Raw genomic sequence first — 6,000 nt, forward strand, 5'->3', positions numbered from 1 at the left:
TCCACCAACGTGTCGCTCTGGGGGCCTCTCCGTGCGTGCGTGGCGGGAGGCTGTGCAGCCAGCGGTGCGCAGTGGCATGCGAAGCTGACAAGATCGCCATCGTGGCGAACGGTGGCGCCCCTAACGGTCCTTTTCTGCACTGTTCGGGTGACTCAGACGGGCATTTAATGCCCTTGTCCCCTGCCGTCAGGGTTAGGTAGGGTGCACTGTACAAGCAACTGTATCAACTACCTCGCTTTTTACGTTTTTACCCTCCTCTGCGTTGCCACCTGTCGGTGACCCCTTTAGCGTATAAAAGGAGGCCCATGCACAACGTAGAGGGGGTTTGGCTCATAGGTTCGAAGCCTCAGACAGTTTGCTTCGATCCATCGGTAGCCCAGAGAACATCGCACTCTCGCTTTGGAGAGCAAGAACACCAGATAATACAACCAGACAAGCAGCAGTAGGAGTGTTATCTCTCCGGAGAGCTCCGAAGCTGGGTAAACTGCTCGTGTGCCTCGCCTCGATCTGCTCTTCGTGCGATCTCCGCCCCCCGCCGAACCGAAAGGGGCCCGGTCCGCCGGCCACATAGGTGTTCGAGGATCAGTTTCCCCGACATCTTTGGCGCGCCAGGTAGGGGGCGTGGAGATTGTGTGAACCTGATCCGGTGTTCACACGAGCTAGATCTTCATTCCCTTCATCAACATGCCACCGAAGAAGAAGACTTCGGCAGCAGCCGCTCCGTCCACGTCATTTCCGCCACCGTTGGAGCAAGCAGGTGGTGGAGTGGACGCCGGCAGAAGAACAGCCATCGATGAGGGTGCTCACAGTGCTGCCAAGTCCAAGGACAAGGCTGCACAAACCTCGGCGACTGTACATGTTCCGCGCCACTCTCAGGAGGCGCAAGATCAGCAGCACCATGGCGCTCGCAGCACCATGCGCATGATAGACCAAGGCCAAGCTGGTGGATCTCGGGGCGCTCAAGACCAGCATGCACGGCAGCATGCTGGCACGAGCAGGGCACGGTCGCCTGGGCGGGATACTGCTCCTTCTAACATAGTTAGAAGTTCGAGCACGTCCCGCTCCTCGCGCCGTCCGCCACTGCCACCCACCACCCCAGCAGAAGCTTTGGCGCGAGCTCAACTTCTCCTAGATTACCCTCCAACGTCGGACAAGATCGACGAATGGAGGGCCACCATCCAGAGTCTCATCGGCTACGCCAACGGCGACACTCCACGGCGGCCGAGTGCGTCACCGTCACGGCAGGACCGCCGGACGCGAGCCGGTGGCGACGAAACGGGCGAAGGTGCAACTACCATGCAATCACCGCCCCGAAGGCCAAGATCGCCGACTCGCCGGACCCACCTCGACAGCGACTCCACCGCCTCATCGGATCCACGAGCTCGTCGCGATCAGCGCCAAGTCCTTCATGATCGACAACAAGAAGATGCTCGAACCTGCATCGAGCGTCGAAGAGAAGCGCGACGTCAATCCGACAAGCGTGCTGGGCCCTCTGTTGACATGCATGCGCCAGGGGAACCAGATGATCTGCCGTATGCGGTAGGTTGCCCTGCGTTCACTCGTGAGCTGCGGCAAGTCCAGTGGCCCAACATAAAGAACTTCAAGCCAGACGTATCGGAGAAGTACGACGGCAAGACGCATCCGTCAGAGTTCCTCAGCATCTACACCATTGCGGTGCAAGCTGCCGGGGGACGAGATGACAAGATCCTTGCCAACTACTTGCCGCTGGTGCTCAAGCCCAATGTCAGATCCTGGCTCATGCACTTGCCGGACAACTCCATATCCTCTTGGGCCGATCTGTGCCATCAGTTTGTCGGTGCCTTTATCGGCGGACACAAGCCTCATGGCCAGGAGAGTAATCTTCATCTGCTCGCCCAGAAGGAAGGAGAACCTTTGCGCAAGTACATCCAAAGATTCAGTAGTGTGCAGCACAACATCCCAGACGTCCACCCTGCCGCGGTGATCAGCATGTTCCATCAGAACGTGCGGAACCGCAGGATGCGGGAGGAAATGGCTATGTGCAAGATCAGAGACGTCAGTGAGTTATATGCACTGGCCGACAAGTGCGCGCGTGCTGAGGAAGGGAGGAGACTCCCCGGAGAAAATATAGGAACAGGAGAATCTGACAGCGAAGATGCCGCCCCGACAAGGAGAAACCGGCGGCGAAACAACAGAAGAAGGAAAGGCAAAGAAGTGCTAGTTGTTGAGCAGTCCGGCAACGGTGGCGGCGCCAAGGAAGCCAAAGCTGGTGACTCCGGCATGGAGGTTGCCGCGGAGGTGGCGGTCGCCGACAAGCAGGACGGCACCAACAAGCAGTATTGCAAGATTCACCGCACCAAGGGCCATGATCTTCAGAACTGCAAAAGGGTCGAGCAGCTTGTTGAGCAACAGAAAGCTGAATACGAGCGGCGTGACAAGGAGAAGGCCCAGGAAGGAGCTGGTGGATCCGGCAAGAAACGGCCCGGCCGAGGAGGACGCCGCGGCAAGGCCAAGCAGCGGCAAGGAGACAGACCTCCTCGCGGCCGCGACAAAGATGAAGATGACGGCAACGATGGAGATATGGATGATGAGGAGACTGATGAGCAGGAGTTCCAGAAAGCCACAGATGTCTTGTGCGTTGATGGTGGTGCTTCTCTGCATGCCTCGCACCGCCAGCTCAAGCAGTGGGTGCGAGAAGTTAATGCAGCAGAACCACCCGTTGAGTCACGCAAGCCTCTGAAATGGTCCGGCACGCCTATCATCTTTGATATTGAGGACCACCCAGATCGCATACCTGCGGTCGGGTGCTTGCCGATGTTGGTGTCACCAACAATCCGCAACCTCAAGGTCACTAAGATGCTAGTTGACGGCGGGGCCGGCTTGAATCTGATCTCCTCCGCAGTGCTCCAGAAGCTCCAGATCCCTGACAGCGAGCTCGAAGAGACCGGCGCATTTCAAGGAATCAACCCGGGAAGGAGCAAGCCAAAGGGAAAGATCACGTTGCCGGTAACATTTGGCAGTGAGCTGAAGTTCAGGACTGAGAGGGTCACGTTTGAAGTTGCCGACATTCCATTACCTTACAATGGAATCCTTGGCCGTCCGGCACTCGCCAAGTTCATGGCAGCCTCTCACTATGCGTACAACATACTGAAAATGCTAGGCCCAATAAGTGTCATCTCTGTCCCTGGCGACAAGAAGGATGCTCTTATTTGTGCCGACAAGATCTACCGGGAAGCAGCAGCTGCAGCAGAACGAAGGACACTTGCCAATGAAGCTTTCGGGGGGAAGAAGAAGACCAAGTCCGGCAAGAGCTCTGATGCCCACTCCGGCAAGCGCACCTCTTCGGAGTGCTGCGCTACCGTCGAGGACGCACCATCGAGCTCCACCGGCAAGTGCAAGAAGGCGATGGCAGCTCCACCTGCGACTAAGAAGGTGTCCGCCAAGGAGGATGGCACTGGTGGTACCTTCACCATCAGCGCCACTCTTGACCCCAAATAGGAAAGCGCACTCGTTGCTTTCCTGCGGGCGAATGTCGACGTGTTTGCGTGGCAACCGTCTGATATCCCCGGTGTTCCCAGGAAAGTGATTGAGCACCACCTTGTCGTCTGTCCTCATGCGCGGCTCGTCAAGCAGAGAGTCAGGAAGCAGGCAGTTGAGCGCCAAGAGTTCATCGCAGAAGAAATCAAAAAGTTGGAAGCAGTAGGCCTTGTCAGAGGAGTACTCCATCCCACGTGGTTGGCCAATCATGTTGTTGTGCGCAAGGCTAACGGGAAATGGAGACTTTGTATTGACTTCACTGATGTTAATAAAGCTTGTCCCAAAGACCCATTTCCCTTGCCGCGTATTGACCAGATTGTTGACTCCACAGCCGGATGTGATTTGCTTTCATTTCTTGATGCATACTCAGGATATCATCAGATCTTCATGGCAGAAGAAGATGAAGAGAAAACCGCATTTATCACCCCGTGCGGCACATACTGTTTCGTACGGATGCCTTTCGGTTTGAAGAATGCTGGTTCAACATTCGCAAGGGTAGTTCACCATGCTTTTGAGCCACAAATACACAGAAATGTGGAAGCTTACATGGATGACATAGTGGTCAAGAGCAAGGACAAAGAGACCTTGATTCAAGATTTAGATGAAACATTTGCAAACCTGCGCAAGATCAACCTCAAGCTTAACCCCGAGAAGTGCGTGTTTGGAGTCCCTTCCGGCAAGCTTCTCGGGTTCTTCGTGTCTCAGCGGGGAATTGAAGCCAATCCCGACAAGATCAAAGCCATCGAGTAGATCGAAGCACCAAAGCGCGTCAAGGATGTACGAAGGCTTGCCGGCTGCGTGGCTGCTCTCAGCAGGTTTATCTCTAGATCTACTGAGCGCGCCCTGCCATTTTTCAAAATTTTGAAAAAGGCAGGTCCAATGAGATTGACTCCGGAAGCGGAGGCTGCGCTGCAGGACTTGAAGAGATACCTGTCCTCCACTCCAACGCTTGTCGCACCTAAGCCGCAAGAGAAGTTGTTGTTGTATATAGCAGCAACCAATCAAGTGGTTAGTGCTGCGTTAGTGGCGGAGAGGGAGGCGGATGATGAGCCATCAACCACGGCAGATCCATCCAGCGACGAGCAGGGGGCTTCGCCGACAAGCTCTGGTCCCGACAAACATGAGCTTGCGCAGGAGCATGATAAGATGCCAAGGGGAATGGTGCAGCGCCCAGTCTACTTTGTCAGTTCTCTTCTGCAGGGAGCTAGATCAAGGTACTCTGGTGTGCAGAAGTTGCTTTTCGGCCTCCTCATGGCCTCGAGAAAGCTGCGCCATTACTTCCAAGCACATGAGATCACAGTCGTCACTCGCTTTCCGCTGAAGAGGATACTGCAAAATCCAGAAGCAACAGGCAGGATTGTCGAGTGGGCGCTGGAATTGTCAAGCTTTAGCCTCAAGTTTGAGAGCACCTCAACTATCCAAAGCAGAGCATTGGCAGAGTTCATAGCAGAGTGGACGCCAACCCCAGATGAAGAAATTCCAGAAACGAGCATCCCCGTCAAAGAGGCAAGCAAAGAGTGGCTGATGTACTTCGATGGAGCCTTCTCGCTGCAAGGCGCCGGTGCAGGCGTGCTGCTTGTCGCACCCACCGGAGAGCACCTCAAGTACATAGTCCAGATGCACTTTCCCAAGGAGCAAGCAACCAACAACACTGCAGAATATGAAGGATTGCTTGCCGGTCTCAGAATCGCAGCAGACCTTGGGATTAAGAAGCTCATTGTCAGGGGTGACTCACAGCTTGTCGTCCGACAAGTGAACAAGAACTACCAGAGTCCGTTGATGGAAGCGTATGTCGATGAAGTGAGGAAGCTAGAGGAGCACTTTGACGGCCTACAAATGGAGCATATCCCAAGAGCTCAGAATGATATTGCCGATGGCCTGTCAAAGTGCGCCGCACTAAAGTTACCTGTGGAACCAGGGATCTTTGTGCTTAAGTTGACTCAACCATCCGTAACACCATCAACTGGACAAAGCAAAAAGAGGAAGTTGGTTTCTGGTGACTACTTTCCGGCAGAGCTCCCCAAAGCCGCCGCCAAGAAAGTCCCCAAGATCAACACCACAGATGCTGAAGGGCAGTCTGCTCCGGCAAGCCTTATGGTTTGTTCCATTGAAGCAGACGCTCCCGACAAGTGTTGCTCCGGCAAGCTTGCCGGGGAACATCAAGCTCCGGCAGGACCACAAGTCCATGCCGTAGAAGCAGATGTTCCCGCAGCAGCAGATGTGCCTTTAGTCCTTGTTGTCGAGCCACAAGCTCCAGCATGGGCACAACACATTGTCCATTTCCTTCAGACAGGAGAACTTCCCGAAGAGCAAGAAGAAGCGGAAAGAGTAGCCCGACAGTCAAGTATGTACCAGTTTGTCGATGGCATACTGTACAGAAGAAGACTCAACGGTGTGAAATTGAAGTGTATTCGCCGGGAAGATGGACAAAAGCCGTTGGTAGAGATACATGGAGGCATATGTGGCCACCACATAGGCGCAAGA

Source organism: Triticum dicoccoides, chromosome 2A (genome assembly GCF_002162155.2).
Source record: "Triticum dicoccoides isolate Atlit2015 ecotype Zavitan chromosome 2A, WEW_v2.0, whole genome shotgun sequence".
In the NCBI taxonomy this organism is placed as follows: domain Eukaryota; kingdom Viridiplantae; phylum Streptophyta; class Magnoliopsida; order Poales; family Poaceae; genus Triticum; species Triticum dicoccoides.